This window comes from Catharus ustulatus, chromosome 3 (genome assembly GCF_009819885.2).
Source record: "Catharus ustulatus isolate bCatUst1 chromosome 3, bCatUst1.pri.v2, whole genome shotgun sequence".
Lineage (NCBI taxonomy): Eukaryota > Metazoa > Chordata > Aves > Passeriformes > Turdidae > Catharus > Catharus ustulatus.
This window is the reverse complement of record NC_046223.1, coordinates 81,079,968-81,103,294: the sequence shown is the minus strand read 5'-3', so window position 1 is coordinate 81,103,294 and position 23,327 is coordinate 81,079,968. Positions and strand designations below refer to the sequence as shown.

The 23,327-nt window shown below is 43.1% G+C and overlaps 1 protein-coding gene across 5 annotated transcripts in view; it reads left to right on the top strand.

The window, feature by feature from the left end:
• The first annotated feature begins 134 nt into the window (after nucleotides 1–134).
• Nucleotides 135–23,327, top strand: part of LOC116994136 (ankyrin repeat domain-containing protein 6-like) — an 87,644-nt gene continuing 64,451 nt past the window's right edge. For 4 of the 5 annotated variants that reach the window (XM_033055599.2, XM_033055601.1, XM_033055600.1 and 1 more), the window contains exons 1-2: nucleotides 135–236; nucleotides 573–705. The gene's annotated coding sequence lies outside the window, so the exon portion shown is untranslated. Of the gene's footprint in view, nucleotides 237–356; nucleotides 481–572; nucleotides 706–23,327 lie in introns of those variants that run through there. The other variant, XM_033055598.2, reaches the window with a different exon arrangement.

Here is a 23,327-nt window from a genome sequence, read left to right as displayed (position 1 = left end):
AGCCCAGTCCAGCCCGGCGGGAGCGGTGCCGCTGAGGGGCAGTGCCGAGCCCAGCCCAGCCCGGCCCGGCGGGAGCGGTGCCGGTGAAGGGCAGTGCCGAGCCCAGCCCAGCGGGAGCGGTGCCGCTGAGGGGCAGTGCAGAGCCCGGCCCGGTGGCGGAGGCGCCGCTGGAGGGGCAGTGCTGAGCCCAGCCCGGCCCGGCCCGGCGGGAGCGGTGCTGCTGAGGGGCCGTGCAGGTGAGCGCGGGTGCGTGTGGCTGCGGTGGGGCGGGGGAGCGCGGAGCGGCGGCGGGAGGCGGGCGGGGCGGAGGCGCTGCCGGCGGGGCTGCACAGGTGATGGCGGTGGTGGCCGGACTGGCGGGGCTGCAGCTGGGGACGACCGCGGCGAAGCCAGTGCCCCGGAGTAGTGAAAGTGTTCCCTTATTCCAGCCCGTGGGGGGACCACCCGCGTCGGACAGACCCGCACCCTCCGGGATGCCGCGTAGGTGCCTGAGCCTGTGTCCACGTAGGGGTTCAAATGCAGGCTTGGGAGTGAAAATGAGGAGTTTTAACGCTCTTGTTCCAACTTTGAAGGCCGCGTCTGATGAGAAATGGAAATCTGGCTCAAAGTCATCCTTCCTGTTGTTGACATCACCTGAAAACTCCACTGGAAATATTTCCACTAGTTTGCTGCAAACATCATCCTCCCCTGAGGTCTCAATACCTTGTGAGTACACGCTGGCTGGTGGTAGAGCTCTGATTGTGGAAATCCATGGCTACGGCATGTAGTTGTTCTGCAGTGTTCTTTTTATTGCAACCATTAATAAAGAGCTTATCGTGCCCTGGGGTGTTGTGTGTATTACAGCATAGGCTGTAGACAGTGCTCTGTTTTTTTAAAAAGGCATAACCAATATCTTCATATTTTTATAATTATATGTGAAGTGATTGTTTGAGTTTTTGATTGGTATTTCTGCAATGCACATGACCAAAAGGATGTGTTGTCTGCTACTGAATACATTTTGTTCACAGGAAAAACACTGAGAGGGTTAGAAACTAGCTTGTTGGTGGATGGATCAGTGAATCTTTGCTCCATGAGTTGTTTAAATGAACTTCGAATGTCCTACCAATGTTAAAGGAGTAATTAGGAGGATCAGTAAGTCTGCTTCTGTCCAAAGACAGAAAAATGTGACCATTGGTTAGGCATGGATCAGATCCCCTGGTAGAACTGTTTTGAGTCTATGGTTTATTCTGAGGAGAATGTTATTTACTTTCTTTCAAGGTGATGTGTCAGGCTGTGCAGCTAGTTTTATAACAACTTATTTTGGCAGGCTCAGGTTCCAAGTATTGTGTAATCTTCATTCTCTAGATAGTTGGAAAACAAGGTGTTTCTGGAGATGTGTGATTACATGTAAGATCTGCCATTGCATTGCAGACCACAAGACATGGTGTAATGACTCTCCTTCAGAACTTCATAACAATTTCTGAGCAGAAAATACTCAAAAATAGTTAAATACACTGCACATAGCAAAACCTGCAGTTGGGTGGCTACATAAAGTATTTAGATGCCTGGTATGTAGATGATGTATGCCTGTTTGTCTGTGACGACCCATTAGTCTGCAAGGGTAAATGGGAATTGTGTAGAAGCAGTAGTAATGGCATTGCTTTTCTCCTTGGCTTTTTGTTTGAAAATAATAAAATTGAAAGGGGTTTTGTGGTAGTACTCATAGTACTCAGTTGGAACGTTTTCACTTTCCCCTGCTCCTTAAGATTTACCCAGACAGTGCTACCCACCTCATATGGGAGACTGGCTTTGAACACAATAAATGAAATAGCCAGTAAATGATTGATAAAAATAAAGTGAAAACCTCCTGCTTGTGCAGGTACTTTACTTCAAGTTTTTTTTCACAGAGGTCTTTTTGTGTGTGAAGGAACAGAAATTGTGAGAAGTTGTCTGCACTAATGGGGCTGCCACGTTGGCTGATACAATGTAGTTGCAGCACCAAGCTTAGCATCTTGCCCTGTCACAGGTGGCACGTTCTGGAGTTCAGATTGTCAAACTTAGGATGTTCTTGGACTAGGTGAGATGAATGATACCTTAATAAATAAGGTGCTTGTAGAGTGTGGCAATGAGCAATTGAGCCTCAAGCTGCATTTCTCCATGTGTCTTTAGCTTCACCTCTGTTTGTCTTTGCCAATGAGTCATTTTGTGATGTGAAAGAAAGACTTTACTGTCCCTTTTTCGCTAAATCTACATAGTGGGATGAACAATGCTTCTTGGTTTGAATAGATGGTGTACCAGCAAATGTATCTAAAGCACTACCAGATTCTTAAGTTAATTATACAGACAACTATATTTATTCTCCTTAGTTTCAGATGTGCAATTCCTCTTTTTACCTCAACAGTTAGGACTTTGGATGAACTTGCAGAGAACTCACAGTTGTATCTTTTTTTAGAGATATATCAGTACAACACGTCCCTGGTGGAAGTATTTTATTTAAAACCACAAATGAGGTGCCATATTTTATTGGCAAGATTGATCTAGGTAGATATTTGTCAAATGCCTGAATTGATTGTACGTAATTGCTTTGGGCAAATAAAAATTTGAGGTATTTTTAGTTCCTTTTGTTTATTTGGGAAGTAAATATGTTATTTCCTCAAAAATGATCCAGCCAAAAATAGGTGTAGAGCTGCACTTTGGAAAGACCTTAATTCGTAGCAGCAAGGGGCTAATTTTCTTCCCTGCCTTCTCTCCAGCTATTTTGATCCCAAGAATCTCCAGAATAGTTTCTAAAGTACAATACTAGAATATTCTTGCATACCATTGCTAACTCTTTAGGAAAAGCTTAGTTACTTCTCACTTGACTACACCACTCCGTTCTAGCAGGTGCTGCTGAAGAATAGTTTGTTACAGTTCATTGACAGCAGTTGTGAGAATAGTGAAATCCTGAAATACCCTATGTCTTTTTGTGACCTTGCTGTCATTGAATTATGTGAACTGGTCTCTTTCTAAACTTTTTCCACTCCTTTTGTCTGTATTTGGTTTATCTCATGCTGCCATTCAGAAGACTGTTGGATTTGTGAAGGGAGGTGTTCCAAATTTAGGAAGAATCAGAATAAATGTGTGGAGTCCTTGATTAGTTGCTGCATAGCTTTCAGATGCATGAGTATTGGGATGCTCCCGGTGACTGGGATGTTCTTTGACAGGTTGTGCATGACACAGTGATGCTTTGTATTCAAAGTGCTGCTGGTTTGGCTAGACAAGTATTTTTCTTGTTTTCTGGAAAACACTGAGGTCGAGTTGGAGATGTGCAGGTGTTGAGAGCAAAGCAGGAAGGATACTGTTGGTGTGCAGAAATTTGATACCAGGGACAAGAATGCTATTAAAAAAAAAAAAAAAGATGAAATGAGTGACAATTTAGGGCACATTTTTGACATTTTTGAGAGGTGTATGATAAATGAAGCATTAAAAGGCTACACAGGACTTTGAGGCTAAAAGCAATCTAGCTTATTAACACTAACAGTTAGTTGGATATAGCCTGTTGCAATAAATCAATCCCCATTGGGTGACCTAATTGATTGAATTACTTGAATATCAGCTTGAATTCTTGCATTATCCAGTTGTGGAGAGTAGCCTCAGTGATGTACTTCTGATGCAATATTGAATGCATAAGTAGCTTATGATACAGTGCAGGCCTGTAGATTGCTGGCTTGCTTTTGCACTTTTGATCACTTGTCAGTGATCCTGCCATGTGTGAGATGAAACTAACAGTCCTTGGAATGAATTGGAAGACTCTTTCTTCCAGCCAGCACTCGTGTCTTCCTGCTTTTCCTCTGTGGCTCTCTCCTTCCCGCTCCCCACACCCAGTGCTGGTCCTCCAAACCCTAGGTGCATCATAGCCAAGCCCACAGCCATGGGGGGGAATCTGGCTGTGATTAGGGATGGGATGGGATTTGGGGCACATCTGTGGCAAGTGGTGGATGAAAGTATCTGATGTGGATGCCAGCCAGATGAAGCATACTGGGGCTACAGGGCAGCTGGGGTGTGATGTGCTGAGCATAGTGGGATTGCTGTAATCCTGAAGAAAAATTAATATACTCCTATGCCAAAAAGTCCTAGGTTTTTTAATCTTATGTGATCAAAAGCGTATTTGGAGTACTCTTCAAATCATTAAATCACACCTCCTTCAAACCCTGGATTTAAACAAGCTTCTTCTAATAGCCTATCCCTTACTCTCTCATGATTTGCCACCTTCCCCGCCTAAGCATCATCCACTTTGTGAAGTGAGCCACTGAAGATACAGGTTTTGTGTGCGTATTTTGGCATGCTGTTAGACAAAAGCATTTTCATTTGATTTATGGAAAATGCATTTGGAATTGATGGAAATTAGTTCATAAAGGGTGTCCATCTTCACTGTGTCTGCATTGCAGTGGGATAATTCCTTTTCCAGTTTGAGATGCCAATTGCTTTCAGCCAGTCAGGAATATTTTCTGTTGGTTTTAACAGCATCTGTAATGTGACATCTTAGGAAGAACTGTTGCTAGGTCTATTTATATTGTGCCATTACACTTCTGAGTTAAAGTGCCCTAAATTGTCTCAGTTGGGTCAGTCACTGAGGAAAAGTGCCAGCCTTTTAAACTAAGAAAGCACCGTGAATGTATGGAAATTACATATGAGATTAATATTTGAGTAACTTTTTAATAGTGGTCACAGTGAATAATTTTAGGTATGTTTTACTTCTGTTCAGGGTTTGATGTCAGTGCAACAGATGCAGAAATTGCAGCTGGTTCATAGTCTTGGGCAGGATGTGATCTTTTCACTGGTGCAAATAATTGCACTAATAACTGCCAGGCAGACCTGTTGCTTAACTCAGTTTTTTAGTATTTTGTAAAGCTTACATATGAGTAATTTTCCTTCATTTTCTGTCTGAGTGCTTTTGACTGTGTCTGGCTGAAGTCTTTCAAGAGTATTACGGGATGGAGGGAAGGGCGGTGTCTTTCTTCTGGCTCCAGAATTATCTGCCTGACAACTACAGTTTTTCATTGATGTTACTGTTCTGGTTTGAATCCAGCAGCACTTCCTTATCAGTTTGTTTTTTCCAGATTTTGCAGCAGCTTCTGAATTCTTGCAAGTATGTGTTGTTCTTTTCTCACAGCTTCTTTGTAAAATCCTGTCACACTCTTTCCATGTGCTCTTTTTAATTTTTAAGTTTATGGTAGTTTTTAATGTTTATTTTAAAGCTTATGGTGTAAGTATTGCTATGAATGTCAGACAATAGTAAGCTTAAACATGAATTTGAAGTATAGTATACTATTAATGAACAGCCAGCTACTAAGTTGGATTCTCTTCTATCCCTGTAAGACTACACTTAATCAGTTTGGAGAAGCCAGGGTTTAAGAAATCCTGACCTGGCATGCACTGGGTGAGGCTGTCATCCATTTCACTTACTCCCTGGTGTCTTGACAGACAAGTGGAGGTGCAGGTGAGTAGCTTCATTACCATCATGCCTGATTAAGTAGAACTGGATTTGGGGATGAATGAGGACAGCTTAGTCAGGAGAGGGTGTTGATGTTGGCTGTCTGTTACTGCTAGCCTCAAAATAAACAAGATCAAATTTAATTTTTAAAAATTCTAATAATGTAAAGAGTTTTCAAAAACTTACCAAGTGACCTAAATGCTTTTGACATGTTGGCATAACAGAGTGCCTAACGTTAGCAACTTCTTGTATCACCATTTTTACAAATCGTAGTTTGGTTGAAGGCAGTGGGAGGTGGACATCTCTTGCTGACTAGGGCAGGACTGTCTGTCTGGGGAGATTTCTTTCAGCTCTTCCTGCACTGTGGCCAGGAGCTGAGCAAGTCCCATGGCTGCAGGTATGATGAGCCTGGTTTGGAGGTATGGGTGAAGTTTCATGGTCAGCCCGGTCAATCTCATCTCTAAGTTGGCTGCATTTCATTTGCTGGGAAAGATGACATATTTTCTTTAATGCCTTTCACTCTTGTAGGGCATCCATATCAGTGACTCTCAAGCTGAGGAGGGAATGTGAGTGAACAGGAAACAGCCTGAGAAAATCAGAGAAGAAAGGCTATGACAAACACAGCATGAAAGTTGCTATTTGATAAGAAGAGCTATTTCTTCTCACTTGTTTTGAGTTTGAAGTATGCTGGTTTAATCTGATGTCTTCTAGTATTTCTCCAACCTGATTTTCTTCTATTTAATTATATCCTACCTTTGGTTGTCTTATGTTCTTCTTCCTTGAAGCTTTTCTAGTTTTGCTAAACCTTTTCAAAGAGGAGAAGGCCAGACTTACAACTTCAGAGATGCAATTGAGTTTCTTAGATGACTGAATAAAGGTGAGTTTGGCTGTACTCTCTGCAGTAATAATTTTTTAGCACCCTTTGTGCTTTTTAACTGTGCTGATGCTTTCATAAGAACAGTCCACTGTCAATCCAGGATTTCATTCCTGAGTCATCCCAAGCCCATCATTATGCATATGAAGTTGAGGTGTTTTTTCTCACCACAAATACCAGACTGTTTAAATGGTATTGAAATCTACCAACCATTTTAACAGTTATAATCTTTCCTTGTCCCCTTGTTATTCATTAGTGGGTATAATGAACACAATATATGCTTAATGCAGATGGCTGTGGGACTGCAGGCTTAGTGTCCTTCTCTCGGGAAGACTGACCTCGTACTGTTTATTTCCTGTCTAACTGGTTCTCTGTACAGATGAGGACTTTTCCTGTTACCCCATGACTGCCTACTTTTTATAATACGGACTTCTTTTTGTGAGTTTGTTTTTTTTTTTTTCTTTAAGCAGCATTCCTTCCTTTGTAGGGAATCTTTGGGGATTGGACATGAGTTATTGAAGACAGTGCAACTGCGGTAACAGGCTACAAGTACACTCATCACAAATGTATTGTAGCTTAATTTAAACATCTGTCCTGCATCCAAACAATCAACATTCAGCTCTATCTAATCTATATTGCAATCACATCCCAGCTTGCTTCATAAAAATATAAGTCTCACTATTCTATTTGGGATTTAGTTTTGGTCAAAGAGAGCCCCGCATGTATTACAGTAACTCACTTCTGCTTCTCATTCTTCCTACTTGTCAGAGCAGGTTGACTCTTTCTATATTTAGCTCTGCTTTGCCTATTCATCCTTTCTCAATAAATAATGTTTACCTGGAAGCAAGATGGGTCCCAGTGGGAAAGTGAATGGCAGAATTAAAAGAGTGGTATGAATACTTGCACTAAGTAGCATGCCATATCAATAAATCAAAGCAGAATTCGTAGGTGTAAGCGCTGGTCCTTGGCAGAGTATCTTAACTGAAAAAAACCTATTATTTTAAGAAATTGTTCCCAGATTCATAGTCTCCATACAAGAGTAATTTAGATTTAAAAAAAAACCAAACAATTTTTTTTCTGCCTCCTTTCCCCTTATCTCTGCCCAGCAACACATGGTTGAGAAGTTTAAAAGCATACTTTCGGGTTCCATATTCTTTTAGAGACTTTAGCTTTTCATGTCTATAACTGCAGACATACAAATGAGGAGGATGTTGCTGCTTCATTTACTAGAATTGTGCAAGATTTTCTTCATTTTGTTTGTAATCCTGAAAGTAGGATACTTGGGATGGAAGACAGAAACATATTTTATTCAAAATCAAACATACAGCACTTAGTCACATGTATTTCAAGCTTTTAAGAATATTTTTTTTTAAATTCGTAATAATATTAATTTGCTTACATATCATATATGGGTTTGTACATGCAGCAAGTGTCTGAATATACTTACATGGGATGAGCTGATTTTGGTAAGCAGGCACACCAGCAAAACAGGTAAGGGTGCATTCAGAAGAACTGAGCACAGCACTTGAAAGAAAAAAGCAAATCAACATTTTAAAGATTTATTTGTTCTCTTCGGAATTTGAAATTAAGACTCTCTCCTTGACTTGGGTGAAATAAGTGTTGAGCTACTCAGGAGGCTGTGGTGTAAAGCTAGTTTTGTCTGGGACCCATTCTCAGTCTTGCCCAGACATGGAATAAAAAGCGTCAGTGTAATTGAGAACTTGCTCTATGTTTCAGTCCTGTGTAACTCTGATGAAACACACGGATACTCTGCCTTAGTGCAAAAAGCACTAAATGTGCTTTTCAAGTAAGCTAAGCCAGGGAAGGTTACCAGAGGAGAGTGACACTACCATGGAATTTCTCAGCACATTAGTAAATATGTGCTACAGTGTTTCACACTAAGATAAAGGATTTTTCTGTCATTCTATGAAGCTGTATACTTGTCATCTTCCCCAAAATACTGAGATTTTGGAAATCATTAACTATATAGGCTATGTCTTAGTTTGATTGTTATTAATGAAGTCACATTGTGAATTTTAATATAGCAGCAAGCATCTGTTGTGTGCCTGTGCTTTTTACTTATAAAAAGCAAACTGACCTTCAGTTGATCAGTTGTCATGATTCAAATTTTGAGAATGAGTATCCACTCTTCAGCTAACAAAAAGTTTTCATGGTTTGTATATGTTAAGCTTAGCTCAAAATATATATGGGATTTCAGGGAAAACAGAGTCAGGTAAAAGTGTCTGTAATCAAATTACAGTAGTTTCACGAATACAAGCCGCACGGATTATAAGCCGCACTTCCGGTGCCTCGACAATGTTGCTGTCTTTGTCAATAGATAAGCCGCACCCCGAATATTAGCCGCACTTTCGTTCGTCGCGAGAATCCGTGCGCAGCTTTCACAAATTGGCCAATTAGTAACAGGATCGCGGCATAGCGGGCTTTACTGGCTCGGGGCGGGGCCAGGAAGGCTCGGCCCGCTCATGGTTGCCGACGGGGCCGGGTGGCCCAGCTCAGCGCCACGGCTCGACGGGGCTGGCCGGGTGGTGCTGCCGCCGACGCCGGGCTCGCTGGCCCCCCTCTCCCGTCAGCACCGCCCCGCTGCCGCGTTCGCTAGCCCTGCCGGCGGGCTGCCGCCGCCCGGCTCGCCGGCCGCGCCGCGTTCCCTAGCTCTGCCGGTGGGCTGCCGCCGCCGCCGCCCGGCTCGGCAGCCGCGCCGCGTTCCCTAGCCCTGCCGGCGGGCTGCCGCCGCCGCCGCCCGGCTCGCTGGCCGCGCCGCGTTCCCTAGCCCTGCCGGCGGCCTGCCGCCGCCGCCGCCCGGCTCGCTGGCCGCGCCGCGTTCCCTAGCCCTGCCGGCGGGCTGCCGCCGCCGCCGCCCGGCTCGCTGGCCGCGCCGCGTTCCCTAGCCCTGCCGGCGGGCTGCCGCCGCCCGGCTCGCCAGCCGCGCCGCACCGCGTTCCCTAGCCCTGCCGGCGGGCCAGCCACTGCCGCCGCTGGCAGGCATGCCGGCCGCCTCGCCGCTGCGTTCACGTACTCGCCCTGCCGGCGGGCCAGCCGCTGCCGCCGCTGCCAGGCATGCCGGCCGCCTCGCCGCTGCGTTTACGTACTCGCCCTGCCGGCGGGCCAGCCGCTGCCGCCGCTGCCGCCGCTGCCAGGCTCGCCGGCCGCCCCCTCCCATCTGCACCGCCGCCGCGTTTCCTCGCCCTGGCCGGCACTGCAGGCTCCCGCACCGCCGGGCTCCCCCACGCTGCTGGCCCCGATTATGCTGGGCTTCCCCCGCTGCCAGGCAGCCCCACCCGTCGGCCTTCCTGCTTCTGCCATGCTCCCCTGCACTGCTAGCCCCAGTTCTCCCAGGCTCCCCCGCCCTGCTGGCCCGGGCTCTGCCGCCCCCCCTGCCCCGCCCTGCTGGCTCAGGCTCTGCCGCCCGCCCCCACACTGCTGGCCCCGCCTCTGCCAGGCTTTCCCACCTCAGCCGGGGCCGGCCGGGCTCCAGCTTGGCTTGGGGCTGCCGCGGGCTCTCACTTCCGTGTTGGCAGCTTTTAGAATTTTGTTAATGTATTAGCCGCCCCGGAATATTAGCCGCACTTCCGGGTTTCCACCAAAATTTTGGTCAAATTGGTGCGGCTTGTATTCGTGAAATTACTGTATTTTACCAAGTACCATTTGAAAATCACTTCCCTTATGCTCTGTAAGTAGGATTTTCAGGCCTTGCTTAATTAAGGATCATTAATAAAGTGATACTGAAATAATGACTTTAAAACATTCCCACGATTTGTACTCAAATAACAATATGACCACAGAGAGTTAATTATAAACAAATTGTGTGTAGTAAAATTAAAATTAGTTTACTGTATTAAATCTCAGAAGGGTAGAATGGAAAAACAAAATTTTTGACTAGTTTTTGCATTATTAGATAGTTTAAAGATGGATGCTTATTATCCTGTTTATTTAGAATTGAATTTTATGTTGTATTGTGTATCAGTAATGCTGGATCAAAACCTGGTTTCCCTGCTTCTGTGGCTGATCTCATTCAGTTCAATGAATGTTTATGTGAATAAGACCCAAAGAATGTGGCTTTGTATGAAAAATATCCTCCCAGAGGGAGTTGTAGTAGGCTCACACTTAATATAAAGGGAAAAAAAGACAAAAAAAAGAAATTAATGTTTGTGTTTCCTTGTCTTGTACAATGATTTTCAGTGAAGTTTCATATTCCGTGAAATTAAATCTGTAGCCAAGATAATATGATATTAGACAATTTTTGTAATTCTACATGCAGGTTTGTGCTGTTGAAACAATAGGCTGAGTGTTTTTAGGTGTAGATAATCTGACTAAAATAACATGCTGCAAAAGAAGTGCAGTGCATTTTTGATAATGTTGAGCAGAGAGATAATTGTGAACTCTGCACAGTGTGTTACAGTCATGGGAGTAGTTAACAAGATAAAGAAAATCTCAGCTTTCTCTCTGTTTACAAAACTGGCCATTCTGGAAGGACTGGAAAACAAGAATACAAATATATAATCTACTTGCATTCTCTTTCTACCCCTCCTTTTTGCCTCCCTGTGTTGAGCCAAAAAAACAAGGGGGAGACTGTAAGAAAACAGCACTAGAGTCAATCCTCCTCTTCCTCTGTTTTCTCTCTCTGCTTTATACACCACTGGGAGCTGGTGGTTGTGTGGCAGTGGTAAGGTGTGATTCAGTCCTGTAGTGCCGACAGAGCAGAACTCTGCTGTTACCTCCTCCTTACTCACACTGCAGTACCTGCAAATCCAGAGATGGAGCAGCACAGTTCAGGAGTGAAGCTTGATCTTGTCTGCACTGAAACACCAATGAGTGCTTCTACCGTATTAGGTCACTCCTGTGATTTTAAGGTAAAGATGATGTCTTTGACCTTTTTACCATTTAATTTTCCCATTTTCTCTTCATTCTGTGCCACTTCTAAAAGCTCTGCTCTGTTCCCCAGTTTAGTCTTCCCCCCTCTTTTATCCTAGTGCTTTTGTATCTTTGATTAATGAATCATCTGCTTTTCTTTGATCTATTCCTCATCCCCTACAAATCCCCTGTTGTTTTGCTAGTTGTGCTTCTAACAGTGGTTAGTAAGTACTGAGTCAACAATTAAAACCCAGAAGAGATGTGAATAGAGCAAAATTGTTTTGAGATTTGTAATAATATTAAATAGAGATTGTTTTTCGACAATCCTTTAAGAAAGGGTTTGCGAGAGAATGTAAAAGGATACATGTCCCTCTTCCATACCTTTCCAGGTCATCTTTACAGATCAAATTGATTGTCATGATACATCTTTGAGGCTTTTTTAAAGCTATTTTCAGTATTTTCTTCCTCATCCTGTCCTCCAGCCTTTACCTGTCTCAATCTGCAATCTTATTTTTTCTGCTTTCACTTCAACTCTAATTTTTTTGTGGTCTTGGGGAATGTTTTTCCATCTCCGACTGCTTTCAACTCTCTCTGTTCCAACATCAGTAGCTTATGGGCTTTTCTGACTGTGCTTCTGGCTTTGCTAGGCTTGCAGTCCTTATCAGTGTGCTGGCTTTTTGATAACAATGGTCCACTCTGTTCCTTGGTAGGAGTGATGGTTAAGGAATATCTCTTTCTATCTTGCTGGACAGGAACTGCCCTCTCTTTGAGATTTTTACTGTGTTTTTCTTGTGTGTTGTAAAAGTGAAAATGGAATCTCTTTCAAAAGGGTGTCCTCAAATATAAGAGGCATGAGTGTGCTGAGCTTCTTGAGGGTAGGGAATGAGATGGCCATGAGAAAAGTCCTGCCTGTTTCTGGAAACATGGTCCTGGAATATGAGGTCCCTCTAGCATGATCCTGTCCTTCTCTCTTTTTCAGTCATCAGTTTTGGGGTGTTTTTGCTTTTTACCACTTTAGGACCTGGGCAGCCTTTGTGGGCAGATAATGTAAAATGCTCTCCATGTTTTAACACAATCTTGTATGAGCTGGCCTCTTGTAAAGTATGAAGAAGACTCAGATATGCTGAGATTTCAGAAACTATAAAGCAGATACACTGAACTGCACGATCCTTTTCAGTACTCAAAATAGACCAAATTTGTTTTGACTGAAGACAAATAAAAAACCTAGGAGAGTTTTTAAAAGGACTCTAAAAAACCTAAGGAGACTGAGATGGGTGCAACAAATAGCACATCCTCCATGGTTCCTATTAGTGGCTGACCAAGGAGGTGCTTGTACTAAGGGATCCTGACTTTAGCAAGGTGCTGTAGGTAATCTCATGTAGTAATGCATTTCCAGATTTTCCTTTCTTTTAGGCTGTGGGAAATATCCACAAGCATTAAGAGACTGAGTGTCTTTAAAGCCAGTTTCATTTCCCAGAGAGATGGCTTCTACTGCAGGACTGCTCCTTTGGGTTCCTGCATTGTCTGTGAGCATACAGGAGGAAGGAGAGGGATCAGGGAGCAGTGAGGGGGAGTGGGGTCATTTGTGTAAATTTTGCACTCTGAGCTCTCTGTACTTGACAGAGTACAAATACTTCTGGATTATAAACCCCTGACTTCTTGTGTGCAGCTATGAGGGCAGAGTCTTCACTAGGAGCTGAGGTTCTGTCCTACAAGAGGAAAAGCTTTCAAGAAATGCAGTCTCTGTAGCATAGTTTCTTGAAACACCTAAAATTATATTAGTAGTGATCCTTTTAGTCTGTACAAAGAGCCCGCTGGTGTGGGAGATTTTTATTTTACCTGGTTGGATATCGCGTTTCAATGCAGCAGATGGCATGTGTATGACAAGTACCCTTTGCTAAGAGAGTAAACACAGCAAGAAATACATCCCAATCCCCTGGCTTTTTTTTTAGGCTTTTTATAACATCAAAACACCCTTGTGCAATGTTCATTTCATTCACCTGATGCAAGAGCCAAGATTTTGTGTTAGCTACTTACTTCTGTTGTTCCTATGTTAGTACAGTTGGCAAGATTCTCAAGATTCAGGGAAGAGGATTGTGATATTTACAGTGAGATTTGTTAATTGAGCTGTGGCCTGAGCTGAGAGAGATTAACTTCAGTTACTTGTTCTAGAAGTATTTTTAGTCAATGCATAGCTTTTTGAAATTAACTGAGATCTAGTTTGCAATATAAGTAGGATGGGACAAAAACATGATTTTGTTTATTTTTGGTTTGGTGGGGAGGCATTCCTCTTGAATCAAATGCTGAGTTGAGACTATTGCTCTGCATGGCTCACAGAGAACAAATGAGGAAGGACATTTTGAGACCTGGCTGTTCAGTTGGGTTGGAACAAAAGAACCCTGAGGTAGTGAATCACTTTTGTTATATTGTCTGAGAGTCCCTCCAGTGAACTTCTGCGTGCAGTGGGGAAGAGTCTTCTGCAGAGCTTCCAAAGAATTTAGCAAGTAATAAAGATAGCACAGAGGGTGCTACCACCCACTGAGAGATCCTTCAGCTCTACGTCTGCCAATGGTCCAGGCAAGAGAATCAGAATTTCTGCAGTTTTGTTTGCATGGAGTTTTTGTTTGTTTGGAGATTACTCATAAACATCACCTATACAGATACAGCTGTGAAGGGAAATTTGACCTTGTTGTATTACAGCTTTAAGGGGAATTTTAGATTCGTTTTTGAAGATAGCCTGTGTTTCCTGTGATAGCCTTCCTTCCAGAAGAACTTAGAGAATATTTGTGTAGCATCACACTCTGTCCCTATATATTGATAATGGTGAGTGCTTTAAACATCAGTCTTATTTCTGTGGGGAATCAAGTCCCTAATCTGGTCCCCAAAGTCCAGAACCTGCTTTATGGTATGGAATATCCCTTTGGCCACCTCAGGTCAGCTGTTCTGGCCGTGCTCACTCCTGGTGTCTTGTGTCCCTCCTCACTGGCAGAGCAAGGGGCACTGAAAAGCTCTGGACTCAGGGTACACACTAGTGAGCCACAACTAAAACACCAGTGTGTTACCAGCATTGTTCTCATACTAAATCCAAAACACAGCACTGAACCTGATACTAGGAAAATTGGCTCTATCCCAGGCAGGACCACGACAAGGAGAAGGTGAAACAAGAGTGGCCAGGGTGTGAAATGGACTGGTGCAGCTGAAGGCTTTTTGCAGATACTTCTTCAAACTGATGTTTTTCACCCAATGCAGGGACTATCTTAGACTCTGTTTGCATGACCTAAACTTACTCCTGGATTCTCATGTTGTAGTTTGTGAGCCAGCAAATGTGTCCTACCACTGTATTCAGCCCAGTATGTTCTAATGAAACAAAGGTCTTGTACCAAAACTGCTGCTGTCATTATTGTGCAGTCTGTCCCAGCTCATGGCTTTTCTCAAGTGTACCTCTCCTTCCTCCCCCAAAATCTACAGTTGTAAAAGTTTTACTGGCCTGCCACCACATGTCTTCAAAGAACCCAAAGGGTGTTTTTAATGAGAATTGCTTTCAAATTCCTGGCTTGATTTTTGTGGTAAAGATAAAAATAATCACAGAAACATTATTTTCTTAGCTGTTAAAATTTTTGCCTTCAACATTATGGTGATAACAGCTTAACTTTTTGCAAATGGAATAACCATATGTCTACCTGCTTTTCACTTAGAAGTACAGACTTTCTTTGGTTAAATGCAAGACAGTTCAAGAGAAAGGGAAGTGGAATTGTAAAAGACTAGATGTCTTTATTCTATATTGAAGATTAAATAAACATTCAGGGCCTCAGCATTGGATGTATGCTGAAAACTTTTCCTATAACTTGTCTTTGAGAAATAAAGCTGAGAAGTTTTTTAGCAGTTTGCTGTACTGTTCTAAGGAGGTTTTTGTAACTTGTACAAAGTAAGACAAACATGGCAACGTCTTCACTTTTAGTTTCCTTTCATCAGCCCACAAGTGTTAATGTATGCATTTATTTCTTTCTTTTGAAGACTACATTACAGCCACAGAAATAAAGCAAGTGTAATCATTCTGCATTATTTATACTTACACATTCAGAATCATAATGCATAAGCATGTTCATGATATAGAAATTCACTCCAGCCCATGCTGAGGCCACAGTTACAACAGCTGCCCTAAGTCTTATCAGATCTTCACTGCATTTCAGAAAGTGCCAAACCTGTTCTCATTTATGCTGCACTCAGCCACTAGATGTAATTTCTCACTATTCGGTAACACCTCCCTCTCCTTTCCCCCTCAAAAAAAAAAAAAAAAAAAAAAAAAAAAGCTTGGCTCCCAACATTCTTCTCATATCTTACAAACATATGTGAAAGTCTGTGGCAAGAAGCTGACTCTGTTCCTCACCACTAGCCAGTCCTCTTCTGTTGCCTTATATGCCTGTGTCTTCCAGCACTTTTTCCTGTAGTTCAGGTGCTGGAGTGGGTGTGTACTGTGGTTTTAAACACCCTTGAGTGCAAGTCCTGTGGTTCATTAGCATAGCAAGTGGTTATGAGAGAATGCAGAGGCAAGGGGTACTGCTGGGTGTTTGGTTTTCCATGGCTTTTATTTAAAAAGGAAATTAAACATGAAAAACTGTAAGAGGAGAACACTGTGGTGTAAACCTTAAAGACGTCATCAAGTATTGTTGCTGTGTGGGAGACATGCCCTGAGTGGTGCGTGGGACAAGCAGGGACTGGGCAAGGCTCTGGAGAGGTAAGAGTGCACTTTTGTGTGGAAGCCCTGACCTGGAACTCAAGAGTAGGCTCACACCATCGGGAGAAACGCTTGACTAATCCTGCTCTCTCTATGATTTGCTTTGCAGTTTGAGTGTTAGATTAACTCCTCCTTTAACTTACATTAATCTGGGGCAAACAAGTTCCTTAGGTTTCTTGTTGCACTCCCAAACAGACACATTCATCAAAACTAGGATAACTTTCTGCGCATACCTCGCTTTTACTGTATTCTTTTGCATGCATTTACACTGCACACAAGTCTGAAAAAAATGTGTTTCAGGATTTTTGTTTCCTTGTTTTAATATCTCTAAATACTATACTGAGGGGTTAGATCTCCAGGGAAGTTTGTTTACGCTGCACTAGCAAGGATGAATTCACATGAGTTTAAATCCAAGAAATGAAACAATAACAACATCAATAATGGTTGTTTATTATTACTATTACTATTATTATTACTATTATTATTTATTATTATTTTGTCCCTTGTTGGTCCAAAGCAGAACCATGTCTGAATATGCAGAGAAAGTATTCTTTGAGAGGAGACTGACACTCTGTTGCAAATGTTGCCCAGATGCCAGGTCCAGTACTCCAATAAGACATTTCTTGCCTGTATTGGTTCTGCTGACTTAGTTTCAATCTCTTAATTGGTTTTGTAAGCTTTGAACCAGAGCAAGCAAGAGCAATATTCATTTCATAAAAAGGGTAGCAAAACCTCCTGCAGATTTTGAAGTGAATTTCTGTGTATTCTCATCCTAGCAGGTCTGTCAATAAACCAACACGGAGTCTAGCAAGGAGGAAACTTTTCAAGTAGAACTTTTTTTAACCAGATGAAAATACAAATCTGTTGTTCTCAATCTTCAACTCTAGTTTATATAAAATCTCAGATGCCTTCTAAGAGAGCAGCTACAAGTCTGTTGATGCAAAATTGCAAGTATTGTTCTTCTGTGTAAATAGTTTGTCAATATTACTGGAGGTACCAAAACAGAAGAGAAGCTGTGCTCACCAAGGGCATAGTCCTGCTCTGCTTGATGCTTCTCACAGAAGTTTTGCTGTGTAGGACAGGAACAGGATCAATTTCAAATTCTTCTTTTCTTTACCCTCTGCTGGTTCTGTTGAACTACCTTTTTTCCCCCCCAGTAGCCCTGAAACACATTCCAGAAATGTCTGTGTGAGGTAGAAGAGTAAGAGTGCCAAGGCTGCTGATGAATAAGAGACTTTGTGATGAATCTTGTAAAATTGGACCTTTTCATTCAGAGAATAGTTTTCAATTACCGAGTCTTTTGTTGCCTTCTTTTGAATTGCTGGAGAGAGGAGGATATGTTAAGTTGTCCTGCAACACTTCCCTCTAGCATACCTGAATTACCAGAGGGGTGAATTGCTTTGACAGGGAGTGGGGTGGATGGGGGAAAATGCAGAGGCAGTTGACTCAGTTTGTTCTGAAGATGCAGCAATTGTATTGCTTCACTTCTGAAACTACACAATTTTGGGATATTTAAATTTATGTTGGAAGTTTGATTTTGAACTTCTCAGGTTTGGTTTATTTGTTGATACTTCAGGTTGGAGCTTCCTACAAGGAGAATTTGAGTTACATGTATATTTTATCCAGGCTATGTCAGAATCCCAAACATGTTTTGTTTTTTTTTTTTCCTACATAGAGTTTTCCTGTAGTAACAGGAGAAGTATGGCAGTTTCTGTCTTAACAAGGTGGGAGTACAGTGTGTGGTTAGGGCTGCAGCAGCTGTGTCCCAGTTCACTCTGGTGAAGTTAACCATCATACCTCAAATGGTAATATCTGATTACTAATAGGCAAAAGTAACATGTATACATAGATGTGTGAGCTGTTACTTCGAGAAGGGGCACTTGATGCAATGGAGGAGCTGCCTTCTAGTTTGACAGGCTCCTTGCTTACGAAAGCTTGCAGTTAGCAGAATTGAGTGTCACAGACTTCTCTCCAAACCCTTAGTTCTTCAGTAGGTCTGACAGGGTATCATACAAATGGCTTTAAAATTAATCCATTATTTGAAATTCCTATGATGCTTTTAAACTTAAACAACTTGAGAGAGAGAGAGGTGTCTTTAAACAGTTCTGTATTTTCCTCTTCAGTTATTGTGGAAGCTCCTGTTGTCTCCATTTGCAATGTTTCCTTCTCTCCCAAGTTGAAGTGGGCAGCTCTGCTGCAGCAAACACTGTAGCATCCTTTCAGCATTGGTGCCAGAGCCATCAAATTCCAGCTTCAAGGGACCTGCCCTGTCTCCTCAGACTCTTCCAGCTTTTTGTATTGGCTGCTGGTGCATCGGCTTGGCAGCCACTCTTGTCTGGGGGAGCTTTTTAGAGACTCCAATGGTTATTTTGTGTGGAAATCTTCTGGACAAAATATCTAACTCAGGAGGTAGGCAGCTGCTTTCCATACTGCACCAAGTGGTGTGTTTCACTTCTGTATTATGTACAAGGAATTTGACTGTGCTCCCTCTCTGTGCTGCTTGTTCTTCTGAACAGTTGCAGCAGCCAGCATCCCTTCAGATCTCTGGGGGAGACCTCAGAATGCAGTGGCAAACATCCAAACGTTTTCAATGCTGGGGGAATGCCCTGGCAGGGTGTTTGTTGAGGAGCACTGCAAGATATCTGGCTAGATGAGGCTACTTCCCTCCATCACCAGGCAAGAAAGGGGAGAAACCGGGAGTGGGTACAAGTTTCAAGAGCAAGGTAGCCTCTTCTCCCTGTACTTGTGAGGGAAGCACCCCCATAGCCCATGCCACCAGCTGCACCTGATGCAGAGCTGCACTGGTGGCTCTTCCCTTCTCCTTGCAGTCTGAAGATGTCAGATGGGCTCTCTGCTCTCTCTGATGGTTTTGTTGTGGCAGAGCATTCCAGGAACACAGTCCTTCTGGAAAGCTTCCCACATTTACAGGGGTAGAGCAGGCCTGCCCGACTTGCATACCACAGATGAGTGAGTAGTATATGGTGAACTTGCTCCTGGTGTAGGGGTTTTTCCCCCTACCAAGCACTTTCCTCTTTCAAAAAATGCTTTCTGTGACCAGTTGTGTTCTCCACCCTGCTGGAAAGCTGGTATTGGAGGCATAAAGCATTTTTAAGGAAATGAGTTCTGCCATAAACCAACATTGCTGCTTTTGCTCACATGAGAAAATTCCCTGTGGAGTCTGTTCTTCTTGCAGGGGAGTGCAGCACTGGCCTCTTGGGAAGCAGATAGATAGACCCCTGCAAAAAATAGAGCTGTAGACACATGGTTCCCTGCAAGTGTGCTGGGATATCCTTTTCTCTTGTGCCAGCAGTTGACAGTCTCCCCTCCCAGCAAAGGGACTTCATCAGTCTTAACTCTTTAACCTTACTATAAAAGTGAGGCTCTATTCTTAAGGCAAGATGGAGGAGCTGGTATCCTCAGTTTTCTTCAGACATTTCCTAGGTATTTTTATGGGCTCATAGAAGCTACTGATTCAAGTCAGAAAATACTGAATATTTTTAAAATTGTAATGTGCACTGCCCAAGAGAATTTGTGGCTGTATATTACACTTTCTGTAGAATGGCAGGGAGAGGAGGAGTTTTCTGCCCATTCTGAAAGTTTGGGTGCTTTGTTTTGGCTCTTTTTTTTTTAAACCAAAAAAATAGGTTGTTGCCTAGTGTTGTTGCTGCAGATCTCCAAGATGTAGCATCCAGGACTGAACATGTTTTGCAGGATGTTTGCTCTCTCATCGCTGCCCTCCTCTCTCTAACCCCAGCTTGCCACTTCCTCATTCACTTAATGAAGACAGAGGGTTCTTTATTGTATGATAGTGAAAATGTAATATGATAGTGTTGCAGGAGAGCTGGTGGAATGGTACCAGGTGTTTGGTGTTTTCTATTTCAGGGAGATCTGTAGCTGTAAGAATGGTTTCTGTCTTACTCAGTTCCTATGCAGGAAGGGAAGGCAGGTTAGGAATACTTTGTAGTGTGGCACCATCTGTGCAGCCACAAGTCTTTCCTGCTGCAAGTTGATGTGGATGGTATTGTGAGTTAGGTCCCTTCTAAAGTGCTGAGGAAGAACAATGCCAGCTGCTCACACAGGTAAATGTGGAGCTGGGTCTCACCACATGTGAAAGCCTCTGAGCTGGCAAACCAAATAGATGTGAAAACCTATACAGAATCTCTAAAAGAACCAATTTTAGATCACATTTTTTCGTGAGGGAAATTTGGGCAGATCTATTTTTGTATAAAGGCATTGGGATTGTTTTGTCCCTGGCTTCTCGTGGAAGAAGCAGCTAAGATTTCCTTATAGAATGTGCTTTTAGTTAGCTGGTTCTGATCATCTGTCGTAGATATTCCTACTGTTTCTTTTGTACCTTCTGTTGTGCTCCAAGTGAGCCAGCACATATTACAGTATTGTCTTTCCTGATGGGCATACAATTAAAGCAGGACTGATAAACTGTTGTTTCAGAACTGCTTCTAGAAAGACACATCCATCATTTTGTGGACAAATTCAATAACCAGAACATGATTTCTTCATTTTTGAGCATGTGTCTCAGGGAACATGTGTTATGCCATTAACACATTGTTCTTTGGAAGTAATATTGACTGTGCTTATTAATGCACAGTGAAAATCTCTTACAAAGAGAACTTGCATAGTCTATATGGAAAAGGAGCTTAATTCTCCTGTCTTTAAAGAATAATTTCATTTTGGGACTTTTCTCCCAACAAGAGGTATAGAATAAGTCACTGCCAGTAGTTGTCTTGGGCAATTACACCATTAAGGCAGTCACAAAATGACTTTATAGCAGTAGCAGCCTCCTGTTCTCTCAGAGAAGGATGTGTAACTTTTTCTTCTAGCTAAATTGTGTATCACAATTTAAAAAAGGTTTCTTGTAAATATTCCCTTGCTGAAGGAGTGTTCAACCCACCACTGGATACAATTATATTCCCATATGAAACCATCCTTTGACCCACTAGTATCTTGTATTTTTTCTGGCAAATAGAATGCATGCAACATAAGCCCTGAAACTGAATTCTTACTACAGTCGTTGTACAAATTAATTTATTTTAGAAGTGTTAAAGTCTTTCCATATTCTCCCAGTATATATGCTGATTAATATTTTCTAATCTTGTTCATACCACAAAATAGTTGGGTTTGGAAGGGACGTGTAGAGATCTGTGGAAGCTGCACACTTCATTTGGTGGAACAGTGAAGCTGAAAAAAACCTGAAGGAAACTAAATCAGATCCTCATACACTGTGCTTTCCTGATTGAAGATGAAGCCATAGCAGCTTGGCTCAGTAGCTTTCAATTGTACTGCTGATCTCCCAACAGTAGCACACTGCTATCGATTTCATCTCAAGCAATCATTTCACAGCTGCCCTTACATCATTGCCATGTTTTTGTCCTTCACCCTTGGCTGAGCTTTTGAGCAATGAGCATCTGGTGAAAGTGATGACAATAATGAAGAAGTAGCCATTCAGAAAAAAAAAGCAACCAAGGATGTTTGCATCAAGAGGTTTGTGTTGGGTATGCAGCTTGATAGGTGAAGCAGTGAAATCTTGTCAGGAGGTCATTCATTTTGAGAGTGATTGAACAGGGTATTACAAGTTTTCATCTTGTGTTATGAAGAGTGGTCATGCTGGCCAAAATTTCAAGCTAGTAAAAAGTAATCTCTTGATTTTTGTTTTAAAAAGAGATCAACATCTCTTGCTGCCACAAAACTAGTGTCCAAAAAGAGATCCTCTCCTCCACTTTTTCTCTCATTCCTAGATTTGTGCTGGTGGTTGACTATCCTGATGATCTTGCACTTGTCTCTCTTTTCTTCATGGCAAACTTATAGCCTGTGAATATTTGAAATTGTGTTAGGTGTTGGATATCTGCAGATATTCCCTCCTCTCCTACCTTGTTTTCTTTGCTGTCTGTCAAACCACTGATGGTCAGATGTTTAAGGAATGAGTGAATGAGTTCTTGATGGATCTTAGAGACAGCCCCATTGACATCTGGTGCAGGGTACTGTATCAGTCACCAGACCAATAGCTAATTTCTAAGTAACAGCACAGTAACAAATAGACATTGGCAGTACAATTACTCAGGTTCAAATGGCAGCAAACCCCTAACTCACCGATGCAGACCTAAGTTTAATGTCCAGTTGCATAAAGACTTGCATGACCATAGTGATCAGGCAGGCCAGCAGGAAGCTGGGAATGGCTCTTCTCCAGGTGAGGAGTGCATTAGGTTTGTGCAGCCAGGTTTTGGTAACAGGTGGGCTACAGGGATTGCTTCTCTGAGAAGCTGCCAGAAGCTTTCTCTGTGTTCTGTACAGGCAATGCCTCTGGCAAGGCTGAGCTCATCACTGATGGTGGTAGTGCCTCTGGGATATCAGAGGGAAGAAGAGGAAAAAGTTACTGCACAGAGACAAAATTGCAGCCAGAGAAAAGAGGAGTGAGAATATGTGAGAGGGACAGTTCTGCAGACACCAAGATCAGTGAGGAAAGAGGGGAAGGAGGTGCTCCAGGAGTTGAAGCTGAGATTCCCTTGCAGCCCACAGTGAAGCAGCTGTGCCCCTGCAGCCCATAAGGTCCATGGGGCAGCAGAGATCCACCTGCAGCCCATGGTGGACTTCATGCTGTAGCTGGTGGATGCCCGGACAAGTCTGTGATCCCACAGGAAGACTGACCTGGAAAAGGCTCCTGGAGCCCCATGAGACCCCATGGAGAGAGGAGCCCAGACTGGAGCAGGTTTGCTGGCAGGACTTGTGACCCCCGCAGGGGACCCAGACTGGAGCAACCTGTTCCTGAAGGACTGCAACCCATGGGAGGGACTGACACTGGAGCAGATTGTGAAGGTCTGCAGCCTGTAGGATGGACTCATGTTGGAGAAGTTTGTGGAGGACTGTCTCCTGTGCGAGGGACCCCAGGCTGGAGCAGGGGAAGGATGTAAGGAGTCTTTCCCCTGATCTTGGTTCCCCAGAGGGAGAAGGCAGAGAACCAGGATTGAAGTTAAGCCCAGGAAGGAGGGACAGGTGAAGGGAAGGTGCTTTTAAGATTTGATTTTACTTCTCATTATCCTATTCTGATTTGATTGGTAATGAGTTCAAATCGAGTCTGTTTTGACTGTGATGGTAGTTGGTGAGTGATCTCTTCCTGCCCTTAGGTTGATCCATGAGCCTTTCATTTTATTTTCTCTCCCCTGTCCAGTTGAGGAGAATGATAGAGCAGCTTTGGTGAGCACCTGCATCCAGTTGAGATTAAACCACCACAAGGAACAACTTGGACCAGAAAGGGGGCTCAAGAAATGCCAAGTTCTTCAATCAGATGATTTTTTTTTTTACTGCTGAGCTGAGCAGCAGCAGTGCCTGGACTTGTTAATCAGTGACCATGTCCCACCTCCACTCCCCTTCTTTGCCAGTTCTGT